We start from the raw sequence: 17555 nt of genomic DNA on the forward strand, positions 1-17555 counted from the left end.
GGTCTGTGTTACAGCCCTAGATTTTTTAAAATATTTAATAAAAATAGCCTACGTTACTCCTTATTACATCAGCTACCTACCAATATAAGTCCCGTCAAAATCGTCCAACCATTTCAGAGATTAGCCGGAACAAACAGACCGACAGACAAAAATTGAAAACATATTATTTTAGTGTACGTACCGTATTATATTCATACGCATGTAGTAAAAAAACTGTTATTTCAATATTACAAACAGACACTCCAATTTTATTTATATGTAGGTATGATACAATTGTATCTAATTATTAATATAAAATGTAAATTAAATTTTAAAAATTATTTTCAGTGTACCAAATAAACAATTTTCTTTCTTTCTTTATACATACACTTTAATCGAAGTGGTGCCACAACAACAACAACGCATATCTTAAATTCATATTCAAATTCTATCTAAACGGTGAATTGTAAACGGTAGACAGTGAACGTAACGGTGCTGTCACCCTCCACTGAACCTCCTCCAGTGGCACGCCCTCGCCTGCCTCGCCTGCCTCGCCAGTAAACTGCTACGAATAAACTTATCAAGAACGACTACAGTAGTTTTAATGTTACAGACCACCATCTGTTGCTGGCATACGATTTTTTTATATATGATAATGTAACGCTGCACCCGCCTGCGCTGACGGTACACGCTGGCGGGGCACCAGTGGAGGATGATAAGAACACGAGGTCAGGTCAGTTAGCACATCCTGACAAATACACCAGGAATTTATCACGATGGCTTCCAGAGATCGCGTGGAGGTCAGCAATAGGGTCAACAGACCACATTACTACCAACCCCCTTTCTCTCGCTGGCAGTGTATTAGATCGACCTCCACGCGGTCATGCTTCGAAACCATCCTGGCTAATTACATAATGGTGTTTTTCAAAGTCCGTTTAGTAGTTGTTGCGTGAAAGAGAAACAAACATCCGTCCATAGTCACGAACATTCGCGTTTATAATATTACTAAGATATAAATTTGCGACACTTGAATCATAGTGTAGATATTTACTATAGATTGCTACCTTGTACTATTATGTTATCTGTGATTACTACTGACACATTGTGTTCCCGCTGAGTCAACACACCCCACGTCCACAATCACTCGCCACATGTGTATTATCCATATTTAAAAATAATTACACTATTTACAATAACATTACAGTCATATTACCATAATGTTATAATTTATAATCTGTTCAGTTTAGTACAGTCCATATAGCTCTTTATAATATCGTTCCGTTGCCTATAAAATTCATATTAAAAAAGTAAAAAGTTTGGCGCCAAAATGTTGACACGTAATAAAAAGATTACTAATTAAAAAGAAATTGAAAGCAAAATATATATAAATTATTTAAATGCATAATTGCTGAGATGATTGGATCGAGAAAAAGACTGTATTTTTTTAAATTAATCTTATATTTTATTTTAAATACATATTTTAGCAGTGCAACGCGAGTGTCATGAAAAATTAGAGAGAGAATACAGTATGGCGTGCGCTGAGTTATTTAATGCGATAATAGATGGCGCTACGCGTTCACTCTACACAAATTAAAATGAATAAATTTAACCTAATTACAACAATAATAGTAGTGTGTTATTGTATATAATTATGTTGAGCATGGATTAAATGATATAGCTATTTTTATAGTGATTTTTTATTATTATATTTGGGCATAAAGTGCATTTACCAAAGACATGTTTGATAAACAGGACGCCAGAGGTGTGTAAGAACAGAATTTTATTAGATTAGATGTATTAGAATGGATCTGATTTATATGTACCTATTTCATTGTTTTAAAACCGGATACATACCACGATATGTTGAACATCATGTTCAAACTATGAACAAAATAAACAAACGCATTATTAAGATGATTCAAAGGTAATATTTAAATCAAATTTATAGCGGATTACATAAATAGCAACATTGAAATATAAAAAGAATCATTAAAATGGATTCACTTAAAAATAACTCCTCAGGTAACACACGTTAAAAATATAGTTCTTTTGTAGTTGTTTGTTATGGTCAGAAGAAGGTTTTTATAAACGAAATAAAATATAATAATATAACTCTAGAAACGCTAATGTGAATTCAATATTTATAGTTGTAAGGACGTCTGCTATTCCTTACGTTATATTGAAATTTTTATATTACTATTTGTTTTGAAGTCGATTTAAGTGTTGTGATATATAATATATATATAATACAACAACACACACACACACACAGTCGTCATCATCATCACCCATGTACGTATTGTGTTATGTTTAAACAAATGTCTTTGATATAAAGATGGCATGTTCTTGTCACTACAATATCTACATATACATACACACCCAACTGATGCTGGTGTGACTCACTACCTCCCCCCCTCCCTAGACCACTTTGTACAAAGCATACTCAGAGAAATCTAGTCAGAGAAATTATATATATATGTATATACCTAATACTTACATATAATTCATGTGTAACGGGTTGACTGATTCTTATGAAGTTGTTGTGTATGCAGTAGATCTCACAATAGGAAGTAAACTATTTTTCAGACCCCTAAGAGATAAGGGTGGTGCACCACCTTTTTTTATTTTAATTTTTTTTATGATTCGGTATTAAGAAAGAAAGAAAGAAGAAAGAAAAATATTTTATTTAAGAAGTAGATATAAATAGGTACAACATTTATTTAATAGCGATATCATAACCCAGTAGGTATAAAACAAAGTCGCTATCGCTGTCAGTCCCTATGTATGCTTACATCTTTAAAACTTCGCAACGAATTTTGAAGCGTTTTTTTTTTAATAGACAGAGTGATTCAAGAGGAATTCTTATATATATAATACATGTAAACCCGTGCGACGCCGGGGCGAGTACCTAGTTAATTTATATGACAAAACAACGTTTGATCGGTCAGCCAGCATATATACATATACTATATAGGTGTATATATACAAATAACGTACAGACAACTAAACAGACATACAGAAATACTCGTATTTGAAGTGGCTTGTAAATTAAATTAATACATCTACATTTGGATTTGTATTCAGTCAATACATCTGTATGTATGTCTATGTACAATGTTCTCCGAAACGCAATGACGTACCTATGTACCCACACGTACAGTAATTAGAGGTATTAGAGCGACCGCGGCGGTCGTAGAGTCGAAGTCAACTCATTTACTACCTGACATACGCCGCAGAGATCTGAAGTTATGTAAACACGTACATAATATACAATCTATACATATCAATCAAATTGTAGTGTCTGTTTGTAACATGAAAATAACCGTTTTTTACTACATACAATATAAATACGATACATAGGTACACCAAAATAAGTTTTTACAATTTTTGTCTGTCAGTCTGTTTGTTCCGGCTAATCTCTGTAATGGCTGGACCGATTTTGACGGGACTTTTTTTGGCAGGTAGCTGATATAATAAGGACTAACTTAGGCTACTTTTATTTCAGAAAAATAAAATTAAATTCCACGCGGACCAAGTAGCGGGAACAGCTGGTCATCCATAAAAAAAACCCGCGAACATCGTTAGACCGCTACACCACCGGCCGTTGTGTTGTGTTGTGCACTATTAACTACAGATTACCTATTTCTACACTGTGGTGTAGTGCATGTGGAAACACTAGCAGTTTATTAGCATTGCACTGAATAAAATATTTTTCTTTCTTTCTTTCTATTACCTATCCTCAGAGAGATCCCCCGCGCGAGCGCCGCGGAGTAAAGACGTGGAGCTGTGGCTAACGAGCGGATATTATGTCGATAGCAACTCACATACCAGCAGACACGAGGACACACCAACAACAAATAAGTGAACACTATACTGTACTGCGGCGTCGTCTGCAACGAATATAGTGTCGGTAACGCCAGGCTTGTGGGGGAAGAGATTGTCAGGAATGTGGACTCATGACCCCCTTACTACCAATGTACCATGTCAGGATGACCTCCACGCGATCTCTGGAAACCATCGTGATAAATTCCTGGTGTATTTGTCAGGATGTGCTAACTGACATGACCTCATGTTCATCTTATCATCCTCAACTGGTGCCCCGCCAGCGTATACTGTCAGCGCAGGCGGGGCCGCGGGAGCACCGTTACATTATCAACAATGAAAATAAATACGCCCCCACCCCCACCCTCACCCTCACCCGTCGCAGGCGCAGGCAGATTCTATTATTATCCATCCCATCCATACATATAAATAAAATTCAAGTGTCTGTTTGTAACATTGAGTTTTTTACTACATATATGAATGTAAATAATGTAGGTACATACCCCAAAATATCATTTTTTAGAATTTTTGTCTGTCTGTCTGTTTGTTCCGGCTAATCTCAGAAATGGCTGGACCGATTTTGACGGGACTTCTATTGGCAGGTAGCTGATGTAATAAGGAGTAACTTAGACTACGAAAAATTCTCTAATTCTTTTTTGTTAAACTCCACGCGGACGAAGTCGCGGGTACAGCTAGTACATATGTAAACGTAAAGGATGTCTCGTCCATACAAACAGACGTACCTACATTCCTTCTTCACTACTCAAGTTTAATTATCACAAAACAAGACAAGGAATGTCTACCTTAGGTCCCTAGCAGAAGGTCCAATTTACGAAGCATGAGTATCCTCTGGTACATACTACATCTATGTACATCTATACAGCTAAATTAAACTCTTTCTTTGAGTTTAATTTATCTTTATAACCAACAATTAATTTCTATGAGCCATTTAACTTTAATTTAGTATTAAACTAGTTTCATTTGCAACTACAATATTAATACGTACGTACGTACAGACGTCTTCACGTACTACATATATACAATAAAAAAATGTATACACATGTACCTCGCATCAGATAGGTTTTTTGCTATAAGATCCATTCGAGTAGGACCGATATCGACAGTTCGAGGCTATAACCGGATACAGCGCGACCTCAAAGCAAAACCTTACAAAACAACCCAGCGTACAATACTCACTTGACGGAGAATCGAAGTCGCTACCTCCGCGCACACAGGCCACTGATATTACACATTCCTAAACACAACATGGGGGCACAGTTTATTATAACTATTTATAACAAACACAATATCACAACGCAACACTTTCCAGAACACAGGACCGCATGTACACTCGCGGATAACTCGCTTTGCAAACTAGTCGCTAGTCGCTCGGACGAGATTTACTAGTGATGTGCACAGTCGATACAAGTTTGTCGATGAAAAATCATACGCAATATAATTCTCAGTTCAATTTAGTCATTTGTAAACATTTGGTAAATCAAAATAATGATCAATTAAATCTATTATCGAATTAATATTGTATGTCTACGACCAAGCTTTATGTATTTTCGCTAAAATATAAATAACAGAATATAATAATAAGTAAAACAAAAATAATGCGGAGTAATGAATGGAAGAGAATAACATATTACGCCGATGCCAAATAATTGGGATAAGAAAGAAGCTAATGATGAGTAAAACAAACATAAACATATTTATATTATAACCGATTACATTACAAAATAACTATTTAAATAATAGTTATTTTATGATTTAGTAAAAGAATGATACCTAAACATTATGTACAAAAGAGTACAAACAGCAAATTTTCTTGTTTATATATCTTGGTTGACTTGCAGAGTCAGCTAAGATGAATAACTCTCAATATAGCGGTACAATAAAAAAAAAGATAAGACACCGAAAAGCTTCAAATTAAAATTAATAATGAATATTATTTCACCTCTATAGTCATATTTGATAAATAACTGTATAATTAAAACTCAAACATGGTTAAGATTAAGAATAATAAATATTATTTCACCTCTACACTCAGCAAATCGATAAATAATATTAATTAAATATAAGAAATATCGATAACAAAAATATCAGCACCACCTCACTATAATTTTCGACGCGGCTCACGCGCGGGCCTCGTTCTCCCTCTCACTCGCACTCGCGCACCGCGTATATATCCGTCTGTGTCGTCCATTAGCGATTGATTAGTATGCGTAGGGGCAGAGCTCGGAACTTGGAATGGTCCGTAATTTAAATATAGTAATTATCTAACGATATTCTTTTCCTATTGTTTTCCTAAATGTGGCCACTAAAGTGAATGACGTCATCACACATGTGATATATGTATCTACATTTGTTTTCAGTTAGATAATGTAATGGTGCACCCGGCTGTGCTAGCGGTATGGTGCGGCACTATGTGACCCCCTCACGTCTTTGCTTTGTTAATTTTGCATGACATGGACGGTGGGGGAGTCTAGATGATGATTACGTCATCGACAGTTATTTACTTTTTTACACGAATGGCGACCCTCACATTGTATTTGATAAAAAAAACAATACACTAATTGAAAAAGGTTTACATATGTATGGGTGGAGGGGGGGGGGGGTAAATAATTGTAATAAATCTGCTTACATTATACTTGAACGGTCCCTGTACGATGATAACACGAGTATGAGATCAGGTCACTCTAAGAAATTATCACTATGATTTCCAAATAGGACCTCGTGGAGGTCGACCTGACATGGTACATTGCCAGCGATGGGATCATCAGTCCACATCACTAACGACCCCCCTCCCCTCTTTACATATAATTAACTAACTGAATCACGCGGCGTTGTCCCCTTGTAATACAACCCATTGTTAGTGATGTATTTATTTATAGTCCGGTCAAAATAGAAAGAAAAATTGAGAGCAAATTACAAGAATTCCAGTTATTTGACGCATTTATTTATTAACTAGCTACCCACCCGGCTTCGCACGGGTGTACATGTATTATACATATAAACCTTCCTCTTGAATCACTCTATCTATTACAAAAACTACTTCAAAATTCAAGATTTAAGCATACATAGGGACAGACAGCGACAGCGACTTTGTTTTATACTATGTAATGTAATGATGTAATGGATTTTTTGTTATTAGAAATGTTTACCTTGACTGGACCGTATGACATATCTTCTTTTAGATATATTAATTATAATTATATTATGTTAATCATATTAGTTATAATAATAATAATATATTAGTGTGGTCAATATAGAAAGACAAATGGTGATCAATTAACAAGAGTTCCTGTTATTCAGTGGACTATTTTGTTACTTGTAATGTCTATTTTGACCAGACTGTATGCCTTCCTCACAGTCTTCTTTAATTCTCCACAATATTTTATCTAATAACCAGTTAGCCAAATCAGTTAAACTTTTGTACATCATTTTGTCTACTAGTTAAATTATACTCAATTTATTAATTGGTACTTAGTTCAGTCGCTGAATCCTCGCTATTAACATTAGACCGATATTCATGATTATTTTTACAACAAACAAAATATTATTTGGTCATATTATATATGCATACAATTATTAAATTGTTACTGAAAGTTGGTATGACATATTTATTATATTGTATATAATACATGTAGAGCCGGGCATGCATGGGGCGGTTAGTTAGTTTACATATAAAATAGCATTGCATCGTACGTGAATTCCTAAATAAATATATAAATAAATAAATTCAATACGTTGCAATATAATAATTATATAATATAATAATTATATTATATAACGTCGACGTGTTTCCTCAAACAATTAAAGTTTTCCCACGCTGCTATCAGCCGAAGGTTCCGTTGTATTGTTTGTGTGGTCGATACCTTCAGTCCCGCTACCTCTGTTAGCCTCTGTACACTACAATAATATTGATGAGGCATTGTCTGTCCGTTTGTTTATTTACTAACAGTAGTTATATACACATAAACAAAGCCGGAACACCCCCCAAAGTGGGGCACAATGTAATTAAATAACTCTGTCTCTCTGTACCGCTTTCACGCCACAACTACTGAACCGATTTAATTGAAATTAGGTACACAGATAATCTAGACCAGAGGTTCCCAAATTTATTTGTGTCGTAGACACCGTGCCATATTTTCTGTTTTGGGTGGACCCCCCATTGATGGACCTGGTATTGATGTTTTGTAAATTTCATACTGTAGAAAAGTTTAGTGTTAAAAACATAAAGTAAAACAACAAGATGATCGCTGTCGTAGACCCCTGCAGTTTGTCATAGACCTCTGGGGGTCGATATACAACACTTTGGGAATCACTGACCTAGACCTTGAGGAAGGACATAGGCCACTTTTTAATGCGAAAAAATGGTTGTAAGCGTTTATTGATGATGAAGGGGTGATGAAAGGTTGTATGGACGCAGTAGAAGTAGTAGATAGAGAAGATATGTAGACGGAGACAGAATATTCAAATTCAAATACAAATCAAATTAAAAAAATCGTTTATTCATGTAGGACATTTTAGCCGCTTATGAACGTCAAATGTTTACATTATAATTTTAATTTTTTCCCTACCGTCTATAGTTCATAATTCCGCGCGGACGAAGTCACGGGCACAGCTGCTCTCAAATATTCACCAAATCAAATATACATAACCTACACCTATATAAATATACATTGTAAATAAATTGGCTTTTAAAAACTTTTTTTAAAAGCCAATTTATTTACAATTCAATTGAGTTTCTTGTCAGTTCTTCTCAATTGGATCTATATACCGAACTGGACGGTAGGGAAAAAAAATTATAATGTAAAAACTTGACGTTCATAAGCGGCTAAAATGTCCTACATGAATAAATGATTTTTTAGTTCCGCTAAGAAAGGATTTTGATTAATTCTACCCCCAAAGGGATAAAATAGGGGATGAAAGTTTGTATGAAACTTTGTCAATTTTAAACCGATCGGGCTGAAACTTTGCATGCATAAAGCTACAATGACGTAGGCATCGCTTAAGAAAAGATTTTGATAAATTCCACCCATAAGGGGATGAATTGACGCGAGTGGAGCCACGGGCAAAAGCTAGTCATGATATATTCGCGTACACAATCCATGATATTGAAGAAACACGCACCAAATGTAATAATTCGTTTACAATGGAGCGTGTGTCAGTTATCGCTCGATATCGTGGATATCATACGCACACGCTGTGTACACTCGGACCATACATACATACATACATACATACATACATACATACATACATACATACATACATACATACATACATACATTCCGAGAAATGATCGCGTCTACTGTCGTCAGTGAACACAAACAGGTTCCGGAAGTATGTGCGACCAGTCGCACTGCGCACTGCGACTACAACCAACAATTTATAATTACACAATTCTATATAAAATGTATGTAAATGTAACTGTATCATTACATACTATAAAATAAAGTCGCTGTCCGTCCCTATGTATGTTTAAATCTTTAAAACTACGCAACTGATTTTGAAGCAGTTTTTTTTAATAGATAGAGTGATTCAAGAGGAAGGTTTATATATATAACTAGCTGTGCCCGCGACTTTGTCCGCGTGGAATTAACTTTATTTTTCTAAAATAAAAGCAGTCTAAGTTACTCCTTAATAAGCAGTAACTTACTTAACTAACATCAGCTACCTGCCAAAAGAGTCCCATCAAAATCGGTCCAGCCATTTCAGAGACAGACAGACAAAAATTGTAAAAAATGTTATTTTGGTGTATGTACCGTATTTATATTCATATGCATGTAGTAAAAAACGGTTATTTCAATATTACAAACAGACGTTCCAATATTATTTATATGTATGTACAGAATACAGATCAGTAATTGAAACAGATGTTGGTCGCAAGCATGCCGCTACATCATCACTGAACGCTCGGTTCGTTGGGTCGTTCAGATCTCAGAACTGCGAGTTCCTGAAACTTCAGTGATGTACAGAGTGACGCATCTCAGACGAGACCAGAGCTTTCACAGTAATGTGCTTGATAATTCAGACCCACTATAAATATACTGCAATAAAAACGTCTCGACTACGACTACACGCTGCGGTGACGCAAACGGATAATAATTATAATTGACGACCTCGATGGTCTAGTGGTTTAGCACACCGCTTTACGTCCGACGGTCGCGGGTTCGATTCCTCGCACGGGACGAGCATTTGTATTCATGAGTATGATTGTTTGTATCGGTCCGAGTGTTTTCTATGTTTTCTATGTACGTAGATGGCGCTGTGTCAATTGTCTTGAGATTATTATTATGTGAACTTATAAGGATTATTTAAAAGAGCAACACACAAGTTTCTTGCTCTTTCTTGTGATGAGACAGCTCCGAATGAGCGGTAGATTAAAAAAATGTAATGACTATTCAAAAGTGCTTTAAGTTTATTTGAATAAAGGATTTTCTATTATATTCTATATGTGTATCGGTTTTGTTAATACATAGAAAACACCGAGATCGATACAAAATAAACACATAAACAAAATTTTTTGTACCGTGCGAGGAATCGAACCCGCGACCATCGGACGTAAAGCGGTGTGCTAAGCCACTAGACCAACGAGGTCGTCAATTGTTATTATTATTATAAAATGAATTTGTCTCTCAACAAACTACTGCCGACTCCAAACAATATATAAAGTTGTTTACAAGCAGCGCACGGCGTCGCGGCGGCGGCGCGGCGGCGGCGCGGCGGCGGCGCGGCGGCGGCGCGGCGGCGGCGGCAGGAAAAAGTAGAGTCTATATCGCGATGTTTATTTTCAGCGGCCACTTTTATCAGTTCGGCGAATTCTTCTATAAACATATACACACACACACAGACAGACACAGACAGACAGACAGACACACTATGTTCACACACACACACACACACACACACATACACACAGACACACTATGTTGTTTCTTGTATAACCAGAATGACAAACAAACATATTGATGTCTTTTTATGCTACGATAGTGGCAAAGCATACGTCCTATCTGATGGTAAACGGATAACGAAGTCTATGGACGTTTGAAACAGTAAGGAGTGTCACGCGTTGCCGACCCTTAAGAAAACTCCATATACTCTTCTTGAAAAACCAATATATATATCGCCCGTTAAATAGAAAAATGGCCACTATTCAAAATGAACATTTTTTACAAGACAAGCAGCAAGTTTTTAAATTTATATAAATTATTATTTTCCCTTTAAAGTTTTAAATTTACACACACGTATTGTATATCATTTTAAAAGTATTTAGATAATGATTAAGATGGCGGCGTGGTTAATTTAATTGACTTATATACAAGGAGGCAAGTCTAGATTATAATTTTGAAAAATTACATTTTTCTATTTAATCGACGATATGTGTACTTTTTTTTTATTTATTTAATATTTTACGGCTCTGAATACAAGTCCTTTTTAGCCCTAATGACTAGAGTTGCCAGATTCTATTTCACACTATAACGGGCAAATGTTTAAATAGGCAAAAAATACGGGAATTTAGTTTTTTACCCGGACAAAGAAAAAACAAAATTATATAGTAACGTTCTATATTCTTTATATATTTTTTGAGGAGCAAGTCAACTTTAACATATATATATATTGGTTTTAACATATTTATAAAAATCAATACAATTATAATCGTAATTAAAACCGGTCATCAACTCGCTTTTTATTAAATTACGGTTACGAACGTTGCGTGAGTGAGTATTTTTGTCTAGTGTAGATCGATTTATTTAATAATAAAAAACGGAGCACGATTCTAATGCGGGACAGAGTCAGTCCCGTCGGGACATTTTAAACTGAGCCTAAAATACAGGACGTCTGGTAACGCTACTAATGACCCGCCCCGGCTTCACACGAGTGCAATGCTGATACTAAACCTGTACCGCCAGCCAGTACCGCCGCACCGCTATGTCCCTGCATTCTAAATCTGTAATATCTTCGGAAATATTCATTTAAATTACACGCTGTAAACGGCTATATTGCTCTATATTAAATAGACAACGTATTTAAGGTACTTAATTGGATGAAAATTAATGCTGTATTGCTTAAAATAACTTCGTAAATACGCCATTTTTTCCCGTAAAATGTAAACGATAAAAAACGTTTATTGTGAGTTATCCTTAAGAGACAGACATATACCATCGCTGACTATTTTGTTGACCTTCTTAAGGTGTACAATACTGTAGTACAATATTGTGATATATCTCATGGTGTTCAGCCAGCGTTTGCAATGTAAGTGCAAATAATGTGTTTATTTACGACATCACATTATAAACCTCTAAATTGATCAGTGTTTCTCTACAATATTATGCATGTATTATATATATAAACCTTCCTCTTGAATCACTCTGTCTATTGCTGGAAACTGCACTAAAATCCGTTGCGTAGTTTTAAAGATTTAAGCATACATACGGACGGGACGGACAGACAGCGACAGCGACTTTGTTTTATACTATGTAATATAATAGAATTCAATTGAATTGAATTCAATTTATTTACTGGAACATGTGTACATATAGTAATGATCTTAATATTACAATAGTTTCAAACATGCCCTGCCGTTTCCAGCGTGTAAAACATTACAATAATAATTATATTACATTATTATCACATTATTATATTTAAAATTATTATTACTATACATTATTATCATTTAATTAAACATTTATTTAGTATATCTTTAAATAATTTACTTTAAATTTTTTATGGTTCAAATTTCTATAATTTTCTGGGAGATGATTGAAAATTTTTATGATCATACAATATACATTATTTGAAAAAAGTGCCAATCTTTGTTTAGGAACATATATATAGCTTGTATTTATGTCTAGGTACTTCTAGTTTCTGTAAATCACAGTTGGGTATATGTCAACGAACATACACATTTCATATATAATAATAAAACGATAATTAAAAGTGGGAATTTGAATATTTTTTTCCACATATGAATGCTGGTGACCGCGGCTAGTCCACAGCTTCACCGAACGAAAAGGTGATAACATTATTCAAGGTTAGTATCTCGACTATGGCCGTTGTTAGTTCGGTAGCAATTACAATGAGACAGACAGACATACAAATATCGTACGTTGCTATTTCAGATGAAGAAACATCAATATGAACAAACCATCATGCTCACGAATACACAAATGTTAGTACCGTGCGAGGAATCGAACCCGAGACCATCGGACGTAAGGCCACAGCCGCTAATCCACCGAGGCCGTCTAAGTTTATACTATCTTTATTAGTCAGTCCGCAGTTGAGTGACCGCTTTAATTATACTCTTAAGACCACGTGGCCACCACAGCCAGTCTATACATACATACAAACAAAATTGTAGTGTCTGTTTGTTAATATTGAAGTAAACGTTTTTTACTGCATGCATATGAATATAAATACGGTACATAAACCAAAATAACATTTTTTACAATTTTTATTTGTCTGTCTGTCTGTTTGTTCCGGCTAATCTCTGAAATGGCTGGACCGATTTTGATGGAACTTTTATTGGCTTAGGTAGCTGATGTAATAAGGAGCTACTTTAGAAAAATAAAGTTAAATTCCACGCGGACGAAGTCGCGTGTACAAATGCGTTTGATATAAATACAAAAGAGTTTGTATGTGTCGTACAACAGGCGCCACCGCAAACCACCTTCTTCAAAGTCAAAGTCGGTCAGTTTATTTGTGTATTACTGTACATATTTTTATGATGTTGTGGCGCAATGGGTAATACCTCACCACTGTACAATTATATACATTTCTAAACTAAAATATATTTAATGTACATATGATATTGTAACGGTGCCCCCGCCTGCGCTGACGGTACACGCTGGCGGGGCACCAGTGGAGGATGGTAAGATGAGCACGAGGTCAGGTCAGTTAGCACATCCTGACAAATACACCAGGGATTTATCATGATGGTTTCCAGATGGAACCGCGTGGAGGTCAACCTGACATGGTCATCCGATAATTAATGAACCATTTATATGGTCTTGAAGATGAGCTGATAGGTACCTTAAACACATATTGTATTTCATTTTCATTTAAAAAGATCTTGTTGTAGTCTTGTTTTTGAAAAAGATTTAAGATTAGTTTTTCCATATTATAGCAGAAGTGTAAACGAAATATTGAGTGTAATTATAAAATTTTCAAAATAAGCTTTAATTAACATTAATTTTATTTCTTTTGGTTTGAAATTCTCTATAAAACACTGTGTGTGTGTGTGTCACGTGACATTTTCGATTAGTAGCGGAGAACTAATACTGAGACACGAGAATTTTATATATAACAATAACAATAATAATAATAATCTCAGGACAATACACACAGCGCCATCTAGACCCAAGTTAAGCTAGCTAAAGCCTGTGTTATGGGTACTAGACAACTGATACATATACATAAATAATTTTTTTTGTTCGTAATAACATACTTATACATAGAAAATATCCAGACCGATACAAACAATCATACTCATGAATACAAAAGTTTGCGCCGTGCGAGGAATCGAACCCGCGACCATCGGTCGTAAAGCGGGTGTGCTGGACCGCTAGACCACCGAGGTCGTCAATATATATATGTAGTTATATATGTATGTGTAGACTTAATATGATTTGGTTATATTATCATAGTGCGGGATGCGGATGGTCGTTATCATCGACCACTGACAGTAACAGCAGTCACTCGTCATTCAGGTCACGTGGCACTTTACTATGATTTCACCAGTGTCCGCTCGGACTGGGGAATGAATAATTAGCAACAGGTATTATTGTATTACATGTAACTAGCTGTGCCCGCGACGTCGTCCGCGTGTTATGGCGACCCTGACCAAAAAAGATAAATACTCAGTAATCTAACCTAAAATTGCAAAAAAAGTTTCATCATTCTTCTTGGTTAAACAATTAAAATTTTTCATACAAGCTTTCATCCCCTATCTTATTTAACAACGAACTTTGAAATCTCATATTTATTTATATTTAATCAACAGCTTAATAAATAAGTTTCAAGTTTCTAGCTTTAAAAATGTCGATTCTTCCATACAATCTTTCGTCTCTCCTTTCACTTACTGCCTTTTTTTCCTGTGTACCATTCGACCTCTACAATTATATTATATGTATAGCTGGCTATAGACTAGCTGGTACCATCTTAAATTTCTAAATCCCTTTTGGTTGTAGTTTTATTTTATTTGTGTATAAATGAAACGAAACAAACTACGTCTACGGCGAAAATGTATTAACAACAAGATCAAGTATCAAAACAAGAGTGTAATAACAAAAGAATTATAAATACAAATACAAATTTATAATACAAAATACATTTTTCACGACCTCGGTGGTCTAGCGGTCTGGCACACTGTTGCAACTTTTTATATTGCAACACTAAAATAACTGTGTAAAAAGCGGTGTGTGAGCTGCTGCTCACACACCGCTTTACGACCGATGGTCGCGGGTCGATTCCTCGCACGGCACAAACATTTGTATTCACGTGTATGATTGTTTGTATCGGTCTGAGTGTTTTCTATGTATAATATTTATGTATTTACAAAAAAATTATATCTGTGCACATGTATCAGTTGTCTAGTACCCATAACACAAGCTTTAGCTAGGTTAACTTGGGTCTAGATGGCGCTGTGTGAATTGTCCTGAGATTATTATTTTTGATTAGCCGATTACAATACTTTTAGTACGTACCATACATATACTCTCGTATACATTCAGCGAAAAGCTGTTAATTTGAAAGTACAGACAGACAATTCAATTTTATTGTATACATTTATCGAAATGTATATAAACCGTTCGCCCACGTCGCGACCTATCATAGGAAGCAGGCATTATTAATATGTGATTAGTCCTGTAATGTCTTATATATAAAATGCTCGTGTCACAATGTTAGTTACCATACTCCTCCCAAACGGCTTGACCGATTTTTATATGCATATTCAGTGGTGCTGAGAGTCGGCTACTATCTATTTTTCATACCCCTAAGTGATAAGGGTTGTCCACCCCTAACATTATTTTTTATTTTTGGGGCATATTTTTTTATTATGTGTCATTAAAAAATACATAAAACCCTAAATTTTCTACCACCAACCCCTATTTTTTATAGCGTTATTAATTTATATGGTAAAACAACGTTTGCCGGGACAGCTAGTAATATAAGATGGGCATCCAGCCGAATTAAAAAAAATATCTAGGTATAAAATATTTCTTTAAGTAATTTTTTGCTTTATTTAGTTAGTGTTAGTATTACTTAACGAATAAAATTAGTTTTAGTTTTAAATTTTTAATCACTCAATAGTAAATGACTGTTATAGAAAGAAAATTAATTTATTAGTTAGCTAAATCCCGCGCGGCCGGTTATCCGGCTATTCGGTCACATGGTTGGCCGAATATCCGGTACCCGGTATCCGGCCGCTATCCGTTTCATCTCTGCATGGTCTGCGTGTATACCACAGACTGGACTATTTCAGAGATATTCCAGACTGAGGTACACACGCGGGCCAGTTCGTATAAACTGTAAAAAAATATAGGTCACGAACAAAATTGTGAATTCAATAAAAAAATAAATCAAAGTGCCACCCGTCTCAAATATGATATGAACATATATATCTTTGTGTATTCAAATAATGATTTCTTAAATGTATACATACACCTACATATATACACTTCACAGGTTATATAATAGGCCAAGTGAGATCACTGCTTACGGATACTGGATTCCGTGAAGAAATAAATTAGAATAAAGAAAAAAAATTAAATTAAATTAATTGTTTAACCAGTTGGTTATATATTCAATATTTTTTCTATTTGAGTATATAATTGAATTAGTGCTAATTGGTGGTTTGTATTCACACACTTAAACTTAAAATGTAAAGTAATAATAGAATAGAAAGTCATTTATTCAAATAAACTTAATTTAAGCACTTTTGAATAGTCATTACATTTTTTTAATCTACCGCTCATTCGGAGCTGTCTCATCACAAGAAGAACGAGCGAGAAACTTGTGTGTTGCTCTTTTAAACAATCCTTGTAAGTTCACATTTTTAAGTTGAAATGCGTGAATTGTAATAACTAATCACTACATAGTATAAAACAAAGTCGCTGTCGCTGTCTGTCCCTATGTATGCTTAAATCTTTAAAACTACGCAACGGATTTTGAAGCGGTTTTTTTAATAGATAGAGTGATTCAAGAGGGTGGTTTATATGTATAATACATGTACACCCGGGCGAAGCCGGGGTTGGTAGCTAGTTAATATTATAAACGTTAGTTTGTGAGTATGGATGTATGTTTGTTACTATTTCACGCAAAAACTACTGAACGGATTTTGATGTAACTTTACAGTAATACAGCTCATACATCAGAATAACATATAGGCTATAAATTTCATACGGATCAAACCAGGCACAGCTATCTTTCATGTTTCTGATAACATTTTCATAAATGAACACTTGGTGGTACACTGGTATTTTAACAGCCCCTAAAACGTCCGCAAACATCATATCTATGCATTATATATTGATGGAAACAAAGGGGTAGAGACCACCCCTTTATAAATATTTTATCAGGCGTCGGTTGGGCGTGGTGCGGGGGCGTTTCAACCCCTAAACCCGCCCCTAATCTCGTCTCCTCCCCTAAATCTGATCAGTTTGATGTAATCCCTGGCAAGATATAGAGCTCCCAAGCATTGTAACTTGTTAGAATTCCCAGTGTAACAGTTAGAGTGAGTTCAG

Source organism: Achroia grisella, unplaced genomic scaffold, assembly GCF_030625045.1.
Source record: "Achroia grisella isolate CSIRO2021 unplaced genomic scaffold, CSIRO_AGI_Agris_v1 utg6672, whole genome shotgun sequence".
Classification (NCBI taxonomy): Eukaryota; Metazoa; Arthropoda; class Insecta; order Lepidoptera; family Pyralidae; genus Achroia; species Achroia grisella.